Here is a 14,018-nt window from a genome sequence, read left to right as displayed (position 1 = left end):
GCTTATGGGTCTTTATGAGGGTCCAGTCAGGAAAACTGGAATCACTCTAGGTGTCTCAAACAGAAGGGATTTAATAGAGGGACTTGATGACAGAGATGAGGAGATAAGAAACTCTACAGGGGATGGTGAAGCACTCCAGAGATGCATAGTAGCAAGAAGCAGATACCACCCTTAAAGTTAGCAGAAGGAAATGTTGCCAGGACCAGAATCTGGGTGCATCTATTGGAAGCTACAACCATGACAAGGTCTTCCCAGTGAAAGTTGAAATCATAGAGACTATAGCCATCACCAGAGATGCAGTCTGAAGGAGAGAGAGCAGGGAAGAAATATCCTAGCTTCTCCCATCTCCCATCCCCCAGTCTTCCATCAGAGCCTCCCTTTGACTGAATCTACCAAGAAGTCAAGGTGCAAGAGAGCCTGGGAATTGTAGTTTCCAGACAGTATGTAGGAACTATTGCAGACTGTCAAATGACTAGCATGTTAGGTATTTCTGAAAACATGTATATTTATTTATTTGCATTAGCTAATTGACTTTATATTTTAAATGGACTTTGATGAGCAAATTTTACCTCCTTTTTAATTTATTTTCATTTAAAAAATGAATGAAGAAAAACCACAGACGATCAGGCTGTGATGTGTTTGCCAGTAATTTACCCTGCAAGATATCTAGTGACGTCTCTCTGTACCCATATGTCTTCATTTTTCCTTAAATGTTTTTTTCTGTCTCCTTTGCTTTTTTTTATTTTAGCTTTGGGATTATCCAGTAAACAGAAGTGATGATTTCATTCATTTTTATAACCTAATCCCTCACAGGGTGAGGCAAGCTGTGGAGTGGGGGAGTACATGCTGGTAACTATTTTAGACTTGTAAATTTTATAAGTTCAAGTATCTTACTCAGTGCAAGGACATGAGTAGGGAAGTGCCTGGTTCAATGATGTAAACACAGCAAACATCAGCCCGGAATGTAGGAAGCGAAATGCAATCAAAAGAGGTTTTGCAGAAGCATCCCTGCTTTTTAGACACTAGCATTTTCTTTGGTCTGAATTGCTCAAGTTCATCAGAGCTTTAAACAACCTTTTCGCTTGCTGTGCTGCCTGCCGTGAGGACCTGTTCTCTGAGATCCAAAATGCAGAATGATTTGCTTTTGAATTGCATTGTGTGCAATCTGCTTCTACACCTGCAAGACACATCTGAAAGGACATGCATGTTTTATTTAACAAATACTTCCATAGTGTCTGTTATTCGCCAGCACTGTTCTAAACTATTAACACATTTGATGTTGTTGCATGTTAAACAGCTGTATAAGGCACAGGGAAGACAACGGGTGGTATGCACTAGATTATTATTTCTCCCTATTTTATAAATGGGGAAACTGAGACACAGAGATATTAAGTAACTGATGAAAGGCTATATAGCTGGTAGAGCCAGGATTTGAACCCACACAGTCTGGTTCTAGAATCTGTGTTCTTAACCAGTAAGTTACGCCATCCTCTCCAATATGGCAACCTCAGGGTAGTCAGAGTTATTGCCTGGCACCTCAGGGCTCCAGAAGTGAGTGTTTCAGTGAACAGGGTAGAAGCTACCTGGCCTTTTATGATTTGGCCTCAGAAGTCACCTAGTGTAGCTTCCTCTGTACTCTCTTGGTTGAAGCAGTGACAAGCCCACTCAGATTCGGGAGTGTGACGGGAGTGTCAAAGCGTCAAAGATTTGCAGCCATGCTTTGAAGCCATCCCAGTGAGCAAAGTTTCAGCAGCAATAACCACAGTATATGATACCCAGAATAGTGGGTTGGTTTTTACTTGCTGAAATGACCCTATGGTTTCCTATATTTGGTCCTCATTTATCTACAGCAGGAAATGGAAGGAAATAGAGTCTTTCCGTAAGGCAGTTCTCTGTTCCAACTGGTATTCTTCTAACGCCTCCCTTAGCTCTGACAGCTTTCTAAATGGCATCGGACAAGACTTCCACTGACTCAAGTTTCATTGATGTAGTTGTACCCAAATAGAAAATGTTCTGTTGCCTATATTCAAAACACATTGCTAAGCCAATTTTCTTCAAATTCTCCTGAATTTCCTCCCCTGGGAGGATTATACAACTGCCAACTTTGAATTTTAAACTTTCAGATACTTTTGAGTAATACTCAGTGGAGAGAAAGAAAAAAAGTATTTTGGTAAGGTGATGTTGGGGTGTGTGTGTGTGTGTGTGCGTGCGCACGTGTGTGTCCTCAGAGAAAAATGCAGGTTTTCTATTTTAACTTAACTGTAAAATGCTGAACTAATTTAGCTCAAATCTTTGAATACAGGTTCAATTTATGGGGCCACTGACTATCAAAAAATTTAAGCTGAAAAATATTGAAAAAACCACTCAACTCACCAGAATTCTGTTTTTGATTAAAATCTGAGTTTGTGACCAATGTGCTTTTTAAAAAATAGCTCTGGTGAATCCCACAATTAGGGTATTCAATGACATTTCTTTATGATGTGTCCTGAGGGAACAATTTGATTGGTACATAGAGAAAAATTGTAAAAGTGGAGCATTTCCTTCTGTGCCATGGTCTAAGACAGGAATTCCACATGCAGACGGGCAAATGTTGGAAGGATGAGGCTGGTTCATCTGTTGCTCCTTCATGGCCAAGGTTAATTCTTGTTACGTGGCTGGCTGCCAAATCTGTCCTTTTCTTTTTCACCAAGGTGTAAGCAGACAAAAGACGGCCTGCTGCGACAGAACAGTTCACTGCTACATTATTATGGCAACTCCTAAACGTGCAGACAAAAATGTTAAAGAGGCTATCAGTTGTTTTTATTGATTAAGGATGGGCCAGTATGAATTAAATCATCCAGTCAATTCTGCAAGAACTTGAATAAACCCAGGCATCATGAGCATTGTACATGGAGTATCTGAATGAATGGATGGAGTTGATGAGGTTGACTTAATTGGAAAGCTGTGTCAGCCTTCCTAGGACAGTCAAACTCCTTTTGAAGCCACATGTGCAGTATAGAAAGTTTCCTGTGACTTGGACTGGGGTTTAGGCAGCATAAGGTGAGGGTTAAGACCCCCTCTTCTGGGATTGGACCTGGGAGATTTAAATCCTGTTTCTACTACTTGGAGCTGGGTGGCTCTGGACAGATTACCTCTCTGTGCTTTTTATTTTCCCTCTATAAAATGGGGATAATAAAAGTATATACTTTAGAGTGTTGTGTGGATCAAATGAGTTCATTTATGCTCAGTGTTTAGAAGCATCACTGACACATCGTAAGTGCTCAATAAACATGGTTATCACTTATGCTATTGTCTGCTTCTGGTATTCTCACCGGTTTATCAACATAATTTCTCTAGCTACCACAACTGAGAAAGTGGGATGCATCCTAACTTCAACATAATGTCTAGTGGTCTTGGGGAAGTCGTTTATTGTCAGTGAGGTTCTGAGGCTTTTGGGGATTATAAGGCTATTCTTTCATGGTGGCATCTGCTTTTAAACCAAGCTACAGAACGCATGTGCAATAGCCCCCAGTAAATAAATAGTCAATATACTTAGTCTAAAGTAAAATAGAAGAGTGAAACAGAGCAATAAGGTTTTTTTTTAAAGGATAAGAATAAGAAAAAAAGAGGGAAAGAAAGAAATATATCACCAAGGATCAAATAAAGGAAAGGGCACCCTGCTCACATCAATGTCTTTGAGATGTGACAGTCAGAGAAACTAGAGACTCTGATGACCCTCCCATCTGCCAAAAGCACCCCTCACACCTACTCTACGTCAAACAGATGGAGGAAAGATTGCAAGTGGACACCTGTCTCCAATTGGAGAAATGTGCATTCAGAGGATATGAAGGCAGCCCAGGGAAAATGCAAAGAAAACTTCTCATAAAGAACCTGACAAATAATCCTAACAAATGGAAGAGAAAAGAGGACTAAACTATATAATACAAGAAAATATTACCTGAATGAAAATTATTTAAATTAACAAATCTATTAAATTTGTTATGTAATGTGTTCTAGAATAAACTAATAAATAATGACAAACACAGACACATTATGCTAAAATTTCAACTTCAAGGATTAAAATGATTTTCTTCAGGAATACAAGTAGAAGAAGCAAGTTGAGTATAAAGGTAAAAGTCAAGCTGGCCTCAGACTTCTCCATGTCAACATCTTATTGTCAGAATTAGTGAATTAATGTCTTCAAGTTATTTGGGATGGAGGTAGGATAAAGGGGAGGTGACATAAAAATCCTAAACCAAGCCAAGAGGGCATATAGATTTAATGGCAACTGAATTATATGAAAAAATTCAAACAAAGCATCTAAGATTCTTGCTCCTAAAGACCCTGTATGCTAGTAGGAAGAGATTAGTCCAAGCAATTAGATAAGAAAAAAAAAAAATAGATGGACAGATCAATGAGAGAATCCCAAATATAAATGGGAGATTACATGATAAAGATGTCATTTCAAATCAGTAATAATACATGGATAATTCAGTAAATGTAATGGGAAACTAGCGAGCCCAAATAGATTCCAGTGAGTCAAAGATTTAAAGATAAATAATGAATCCATTAAAATATTGTAAAAAAGCATTAGTGAATTTATAATCTTGGAGTATGAAAAGTCCTTTTGAGGTAAGACATACAGCACAGAAGTCACAAAATTAAAGATTAATACATTTAATTATTAAAATATTTGAAATTTTTATACAGAAAGAATACATCATAAAGTCATAAGACAGTCAATAGATGGAGAAATATTTATAATACATTTCTGACAAAGGACTAATTTCTTTAATATGTAAATAACCTGTAAAAATTAATAAGAATAATTTAGGTGTGATAATAGTATTATAATGATTTTGTTTGCTTGCTTTTAAGTCATTAAGAAAAAGGCAAGCAGTCTAGAAAAAGGGGTAAAAGATCTGATCAAAACCTGAAATATAATGGTTCCGTAAGTATAAGGTAAAGTTTTTCAACTTCATTCATAATAAAAAGAAGTGCAAATTAAAATGAGATGCTATTTTTACCTTAAATCATTTTCCAACGTTTGATGACACCCAAGGTTGATGAGGATTCTGTTGGTAGAATAAATCAGTGTACACTTTCTTTCCTCCTTTGTCTTCCCCTCAAAGCCCTCCAGTACATAGTTGTACATTCTAGTGAGTGCCTTTGGTTGTGCTATGTGGGATGCTGCCTCAGCATAGCCCGATGAGCGGTGCCTTGTCCACGCCCAGGATCCGAACTGGTGAAACCCTGGGCCGCCGAAGTGGAGCGCATGAGCTTAACCACTTGGCCACAGGGCCGGCCCCCCAGTGTACACTGTTTTGAAGGACAGTTCATCTACAATCCTTGAAAAAAATTTTTTAATACACATACTGTAACCCAGAAAATCTATTGTTAGAGATGTAACCTCTGGATATACTTGCAAAATTTTATATAAATTTATTATTGAAACATTCTTATAAGAGAACGAAAAACTAGAAATATCCGAATGTCCATCAGGAAGGACAAATTAAACAAATCATGGCAATAATACTACCCTTAAAAACAATAAGACAGATCTGTGTGGAAAAATCTCCAAGATACATTTATTAAAAAATAAAAAAAACTAGGAACATATGTATATCGGTATGTGATGTCACTTCTTTATGCAAAATATTTGCATACACACGTGTATGTACATGTGCTAGCATATGTGTAATGTCTTGATTTCCATAGTGTTACGTGTGTATCCCTTAACCCTGGTTACCTTTAGAAAAAGTCATTCAAGGTAGAAAAAAAGGAAAGAGACCTTTGTTTTCATTTTATACGATTTGATACTATTTAAACTTTTTTAACATATGTGTGGATTATTATTTTTAAAGTTAGCAGACATTATCTGGGTGAGAGAATCATGAGTCATTATAATGTTCTTTCTTTACTTTCCTCTATTAAAATGTTTCAAGATATTATTTAAAATAAAATATGATATAATTATTCAATTTTTAATAGTTTATAAATTTCTCTTACTTTAAAATGGAAGTGAATTTCCTAACGTATTCAGTAAAGTGGGAGCAATGCTTGTGGTTTACTCTGTGAGCGGTGTTCTGAGGACTAAGCAAGGCAAATATTTCCCATCTGCATGCTCTTTCTTTGCTGATGGCGGCCTGGTCCAGATGACAGGACAATGGCCTCTTCCACTAGTTCTACTTCCTCAACTCCGAACTTGCCTTCTCCAAAGTGAGATCTTTAAACTTTGTTAAAAACAGCTCTCCCTGGAGGCTTTCCTATTCAGTAGACTTTGAGGAGAGACCACAGAGCTCAGAAAACAGTATGAAGCACAAGAGGAAAAGGAACTTAGAGTACAGTTCTGAAAATGTTCTTTAAAGCAGGATTTCATGGAAGAATTAGTCATCCGTTTTTAAGCTTAGTCCACCTTGCTCAAGTTATTTCAAAAGGAAGTGGAAAGACAAGTGAGCTGCTACCATTCAAATCTTTTTGTGGCTTAATTGCAGGTAGGAGCGAAATTAGCAAAATGGAGGGAGCAGCCAGTGTCAATTTTTAACTGCTGATGTAGGACATGAAACAAGAGTTGATTGATCTGAAAGTTACTTCCCATCTAAAAGGGCTTCATTGGTTGGTTGCTGAAAACGAAGAGGACGAGGACGTGTGGGAATGCAATTCCGACATCTCCCAGTAGCTCCATGATGAAAATCACTTCAAATACATAAACGAGGTAAAATACAGCAAAAGTACTTATCCTGAAAATAGCCAAATAGTTCTGGTTCTGTCTGACTCTATGTTTGGCACTTTGGGACGCAGTTAACTCTCTAGCTAAAGTCAAGCAAACTCAGACTTACTCTGAATTCAAATAACAACACCACTCCAATAATCAAAGATCTTTACTCCTTTTACTACTTTTAAGACAAATAAACAAAAACAAGTAGAACCTATTCCTTCCTTCTTTGCTTCCTTCCTCTTTTCCAACAACTATACTCCGCAATGCGTATTATCTCAAATGGTTGGGACAAATATGACACAACTTCTGTATATTTTTAGATTAATAGCTGGTACAAGGATAATACTTGGTCATAAACATGGTCCTGAGGTTTTCATTATAGGAACCTAACCAAACTTAAAATATTCAAAAATAGATTAAATTGTGTTCAGTGACATTTTCTTATAATTATGCGTAATGTATAAATAAGGAAAATGTAAAATGGCATTTTGATTTCACCTTTGAAATGGTACCTGTGATAGTTCTATTCATCAGCATATTAAAATAACTGATTCCCCTAAATCTCCTTCTTTTCTACACAGGAGTGTACTTGTCTGATAAGACACTGAAACAGTAAGTTGCTCAATCAATACCAAGTTAGCAAAAATTAATTGTTGGAAAAGCAGGAGGTCTATTGTTAACATTAATTTTTGAGGCATTTAGTGTAATGGTAGCTGTTTTCCTTAGCTGTCATAACTTTTTCTACTCTGGATTAGACCAGATATTGCCCATCTGTTCGCTACTTTATGCATGCGAATTGGTTTTTTATTAATTAATTGTTCAAACACAAACAGCACCCTAAGCTTAAAATGATTCGTTTCCCATTGTAGGTAGACTTAGGTGACACCTGGATATATACTTACTGGCATGGATGACCTTGGGGGAATAATCTTGAACACATAATCATTGATAGCTGGGAATTGAAATTTTAGACTCTGGAAGCCACATGAGTTTTTTCAAGAATTTTCTCAATCTCTGTATGTTTGTAAATTAAGCATCTTCCTCCTCCTGCACTTTCTACACTGGTTAATGTCATTCCAACTCCTTTGTCATCCTCTTTGGGCCCTTAAGTGCCATTAGATCTTATCTTTTTGATCTCTTATAGCCTTCTCTGTCACCCTCTGCTTCTTCTGAGTTCAAGGACTCTCATCTCTTGCTTAAATAATTACAACCACCTTTTAATTTGTCCTTCTGCCTCCAATCTGGCACTATTCCAAGCCATCATGCTCACTTCTACCAAACAGGTTTTTCTCATAGTAGATCCTATGGGGAAAAGTCCAAATTCTTTTGCCCAGCAAAATCCTGGCACCCCCTTCCTCTCCTGTCCAGTCACACTAAATTGCCAGCCATTTCTTTAATGCATCTTGATGTTTCATGCTTTCCTGCCTTTACCCCTGCTGTTCCTCCTGCCTAGAATTCCCTTCCCCCTTGCCTATCTGCCCAACACCTGCTCTGTTTTCATGATTCAACTCAAGTATTATATCCTCCTAGGAAACCTTCTCTGACCTCCTGGGGGAGGTAGTGACTCTATTCGTGATTTAATCTTTGTATCTTGTGTAAACTTCTATTTGATTGATTTGTGTAACTTGCCATATTCATCTTTGTAGCCCCAGAAACTTAGCAATGCCTGGAAAAGTAAGAGTCATTCAATGAATAAATGAACAAAGCCCAGGAAATAGGTCTCCAAAGACAACAATTTTATTTAATTCTTGGCAGAGTACGACTTAAATTTGAGGCACTTCAGAAAGGCACCATCTCAGATCGGTAGAATATCCAGTGTTTATCTTGGGCTCCTCCAGAAGCTGACTCTACGACAAGGATTTGAGTACAAGTAGGTTACAGGGAGGTGGAGAAAACACAGTTCCGGGAGTGGAGAAGTGAGGCAGGGAAGGGAAGGCAGCCAATAAAGGATGCATTTATCAAGCCAGTTATCACTGTGGGTGACCAGAGCTTTGATCATGCACCTCCTAATTAGCCCACCCCAAAGTTAGCCCAGAAGCATGAGAAAGTGGGGGGTACTGATATGCTAACTGCCATTGGTCAGTGGTTGAGGGCTGCTTCTGGAAGGTATTAATTCCCTAGCACGTCTGGCCAGCAGCACATGTGGGCAGAGCAAACTCCCCCAGATGGGAGCAGGTCTTAGTCGGCAATCGTGTGTAAGGGAGTGGTCAGGCCTAGCGGGCTGGGGTGACATTGACATGTCTGCTACGTGTGGTCTTCAGTGCCATTGAGTGGTCATTGTACAGTAAATATGAGAGGATGAAATATGATATTTCTCAAAATCTCTCAGGTCACGTAAACCTCACGTTATTTGCTCAATGAGCAAGTTCTACATTAATTAGGGCAGAAAGCAAAATCTTTTGTTTCCAATTTGTGAAATATGCCCGGGGTGAGAATATTACTGGTCAAAGTGATTCATTTGTATTGCTGTTGTTCAATCTGAGTATCTTTATCTTAATTCTAAAGTCGCTGCCCTCAAACCCCTCTTGCCTTTGCGAAATTCTCTTACTGAATTCATAGATAACCGAGATGAAAAGAATTTGCAGTCGGTCCCAGGAGGGCCCTGTGGAGAGATGAACATGACTGACAGTTTCGAGGTAACTGTTCCAGGCTTACTAAGCTTCGTGTGATCCAGCAAATTGTGAAAGGAGCAGAAACATGCGAATCAAGTTTTAAGTAGATGAAGAATCCCCAGGTGTCAATGAGAACTTACAAATATACTATTCTCCTGGAGTCTTCTTGTAAAAAGTAAATGACCACACAGAAATTCTCCCACAAATCCAGTGTACAAACTCTTCATTGATTTTGTTAAAGGCCTTCAGATGACTTCAACTATTTCATGAACTATTTGGAGATACTTTTCACATGCTGATAATTCTTTCTCTTTATGTTCTTTCACTCATTTATGCTGTCACTTCATTCTTCTTCTGTATCTGCGATCTGGAAACATCACCAAGGAGCTGTTGTTGACTCTTAGTCTATCAGTCCTGTCCTCACCAATATTTAAGACTGCGGGCCACCCTCTCCTTCTGAAAAAATCCCCCCTTATGAATTCTAAAACAAATGAGCATTGTCTGTTTTTCAATTCTCTGAAACTTTTTCTGTGACATCTATGTCCTTCCTGGTCAATCTTTTCTTCTCCAAATAGTTAAGCTTTGGCTCAGAAATCTGCACCCCAGTCCCCTAATCCTTTTCCTGAACTCCACACCAGTGCTTCATTACCTGCTCTGCACTTCCGTGAGGACATTTAACCAGAACCTCATAGGTACTTCCAGAAAGGACCACGCCTGCTTCTCCAATCCAGCTCCTGCCCACACTCCTCTCTGTTAATGGCACCACTAGTTTTTTGTCACCTGTGCTCCAAAATCTACAGATATTGTTGATCCTTCCCCACCCCAAAGCTCTACTACCCATCTCCATGCCACACCTGGCCATCTGATCGCCTTATAACTTTCACATTGGCTTGTTTTTCATGTGGACTTCAGGCTCCCATTACCACTTGGGTGTATAATTACAAAAGCTGCTATCCAGTCTCTTCATCTCCATTCTCTCTATATACTCTCTACTCCCCACCACTACACCCTACCAAACGTGAGATTTTTTTTTCCTAACATGCGTCTCCAAATATGCCATTCTTCTGGGAAACTGTTTCACAGTGACCCATTTATACAGGATCGAGTCCAAATTCCTTAGAATAGCAGTTCAGAGTCTCAAGGTCCTGGAATTTGCTTACCTTTCAAAACTTACTAGGTTGGATATTCTCTCTTTGTACCCCAGATCCACTCTTTACCTTGTTCTGTGCCTGAGAGGTGACTCTCTATGGGCTGCATAGACTGAGATCCCCAGCCTCTGCATAATCCCCTCGCCTTGAGTATAATCTGGATCTATGAATATGATGGGATATTACTCCCATGTTATAAGGCAACGGGTGACGGGATTTTTGCAGTTGTAATTAAGATCCCTAACCAAGTGAATTTTGAGTTAATCAAAAGGGAGATCCTGAGTGGGCCTAATATAATTGGGTGAGTCTTACGGAAGAGGGTCTGGTAGTCAGCAAGATGTTCTCCTGCTGGAGTTGATGAAGGAAGTGATCCAGTGATCATGATGAACGAGTGAGTTCTACAGATGCAAGGAAATGAATTCTGCCAACAACCCCATAAACTTGGAAGAGTACCCTGAGCCTTAAATGAGTCTGCAGCCCTAGCCAACTCCTTTACTTCAGCCTTGCAAGAGCCTGAGTAGAGAACCAGCTAAGCTAGGCATGGATTCTTGACCCACAGAAACTGTGAGATAATAAATGGGCAGTAACCCCTAAGTGGTAATTTGTTACACAGTAATAGATAACTAATACACTTGTCCTTCTAGTCAAATGAGCCCAATGGGAGATATCAACAGATGTCCAGAGAGTAGGCGAAAAGAAAGGTTGAGATATTTGTTCACTCTGCCTGCTCCTTCCCAGCTGACACAGTACCAGCGCTCCCTCCCCCCACACACACTTCTGCCAATGGCTGTCTTCTACAGCCAAGGCTTTCTCAGGGCTCCAGCAACTGTTCCTCCTGTGCCCCTGCAGACCTCAGGCTGTAAAGCCTCCTTGCTTGGCTTCCCAGTGTAGGGCCAGGGTACTTCACTATCCCTTGTCATTTTCCCTCCACTCTGCCTACACCTTTGTACAATGTCCCCTTGTTAAACTTTGTTAAATTCTTTGTTAAAGAATGTGCCATCGCTTTCCTGCTGGGACCCTACCTGAAGAATAGACTTACTTCTGGTGTTTACTTATCCCTAACTAAACCCACCTCCAAATCTGAGCTACCCCATGCTCCTCAAAACACAATTCTACATTTTCCCATGTGATGTCTTGGCTTTGGGTTGCTCCTACTGTCTGGAAGTGAGAGACCATTGGCATGTGGTGGTAGTGGGGGTGGTGGGGGTGGGGGGGGGAACCCAAAGGAACAAAAACATAAGTTCTAGAATAGACTACTGACCGTACTACTTTCTTGTGTGACTTTGGGAAAATAGCTCTCTAGCACAGTTTCTTCATCTGTAAAATGGGGGTAAATAACACCCACTGAGCAAGGTTCTTCTGAGGGTTAAATGAAACAGTAAAGACTTTTACTGCATGAAAGGTAGTACATGAAACTCAGTAACTAAAGGTGTTAGAGGAAATTCTGCTGCTGCTAATGCTGATGTTCATAAAGATGCCTACTGATCCTATGGAAATTCTACTGACCCTGAGTAGCCCTCTCAAATTCTCTCCCTTTTATGGATTTAGTGAGTTCACATTTCAGAAGTGAGATTGCTCTCCATTAAATCTGCAGGACTTGTTTCTCACTTCTGGTAAAGTTCTCCTCTTGTATGTCTTTATTTACCTGCGAATATGTCACATCTCTTCTGCCAAATTCTAAATGCGTTATATGCAGAGATTATGTATCTTTGTATTTCCTGGGACCTAAGTGACATAGTTCCATGGGCATAATAGCTACTCATTGAATATTTGGAGACTTGATATGTAAAGAGAAATTCTATCATTGACTCTTCACAATCTCATTAATACAAGATCAAAACATTTAAATATCATTGACAAGATATGCAAATATATTGATACGTGATAATGAGATAATATTTAATGGATATCTAAAACTGGTTATTGGAAGACCATAATTATTTTTCAGAAGCATGTGTTCATTTAACTTTCATTTTTGGCATCTACCAAATGCAAAAGAAAATAACATAAAATCGGTCTTCCAAGAACCAATGATCTTAATTTGCATGTGTATTGAATTCAAATTTTGCAACTTTTTTTTGTCTTGAAACATATCTTCTCATTTATTTTTCACAACAGCTCTGTGAGATCGGCTATTCATCTCTACATATCATTCATGAGGGAGGGAGCTGAGTCTATAAGAATTTGTTATTGCCTTAGATCAACCCAAGTGGTGACCTTTCTGACGAGAAATACCCATTGTTTGGCAATGTGATAAAAGCTGTTAGAAAAAAAAAAAAAGAACGGCATACAAAGTCCCATCTCTCAAAATCAGGCCATAGTATTTTAGGCAGAAAGCTGAAAAATAAATTTAAAGGTACACAGAGTAAGTAGCAGTCAGGATTCTGTGTTTGTACAGCATTTTAAAATTCTCCAAGTCCGCACACATTATGCTCTGGACCTTCATCATGCCGTCTGAGGCAGCAGAACATACATGTAACCTGATCGACAGATGAGGCCATGAGATGACTTCTAAATCCAACCAGCCAGCCAAGCCAGAATTGGAGTCTAAGTCATTCAACTATGTGTTGGGCTGTGATCAACATGTTTATGGAATGCCACTGTGTGCATCCTAAAATCTAGTCAATTCGCAAAATTCATTCTCTCTTTATTGTTAAGATGTAGTTAATATTTGCCTAAAATTAATAACCCTGACCTGGCCTGCTAGGGCTAGTTTTACAAATACGTCCCTCCGCCCTGCCCGTCCTTCCTACCACATCTAATCATACATCAAACAGGTACAAGGGTGATTGACTAGGTGCTGCTCTTTTGCTGTGGCTCCTGGTTCCTGCAAAAGAACTTCATCCGTGAAGTAAGCAGAATTAGTCTTGGGTGTCACACTAGTAACAAAGTGATGGATACCCAAAAAGCTAAGAGGTTTCTCAGGGGAGTTGCCACGGGTTTCAGTGGAATGACAATTATAAAGTAGATGGATCAGTTAATGCCCACTGTGACCTTTACAATATGTGAGGATCATCATTTTAATGTTAATTTGCATAATGGTTAACCTACCAGGAACAATGGTGAATGCTAATAGCTGCAGGATGCAATAAAATTAAACATTATCTGGGCTGAACTGCTAAAGGAAAAGTTGCCAAAGTATGACTCTTTAAGCACTTAATTTCATCTCAGGTCGTGTCCACACATAATCAAATGTGGATTTCCGGTATCCCTTGGAAAACTGGCAAGAATTCATTAGAAGGGAACAGCAGCAACCTCCTTTAGATAGAATCCTTACCTGGGACGCTTTGCTCTTTTACGTCACTTGCCTGTCCCCTCTGAGGTAGCTGAATTTGCCATTACCATCACCCCTCCCCTAAACAACCCCCCCATCCCCACTCTCGTCACTCCCCACATCTGGCAGAGAGACCAAATTTGATACACCCAAAAAGAATGAATCTCACCTTATGGGTTGAAAAACTTTTAATGAACCTTTGGAAAAAGTAGAGTTGACCATGACTAGCAGTAAGTGATATTTTCAAGGCAAACATACGCTCAGAGTAACAACCCTGCTTTTTGAGT

General features: G+C 39.3%; 1 long non-coding RNA gene across 1 annotated transcript in view; it reads left to right on the top strand.

Moving 5' to 3' along the window:
• Positions 1–14,018, top strand: part of LOC138920244 (uncharacterized) — a 39,647-nt gene that overhangs the window by 23,850 nt on the left and 1,779 nt on the right. Inside the window, exon 3 of the long non-coding RNA XR_011431084.1 lies at positions 6,474–6,694. This is a non-coding gene — a long non-coding RNA (uncharacterized lncRNA). The remainder of the gene's footprint in view (positions 1–6,473; positions 6,695–14,018) is intronic.

The sequence above is a fragment of the Equus caballus genome, chromosome 22 (genome assembly GCF_041296265.1).
Source record: "Equus caballus isolate H_3958 breed thoroughbred chromosome 22, TB-T2T, whole genome shotgun sequence".
Classification (NCBI taxonomy): Eukaryota; Metazoa; Chordata; class Mammalia; order Perissodactyla; family Equidae; genus Equus; species Equus caballus.
This window is presented reverse-complemented; position numbering and strand designations above follow the sequence as displayed.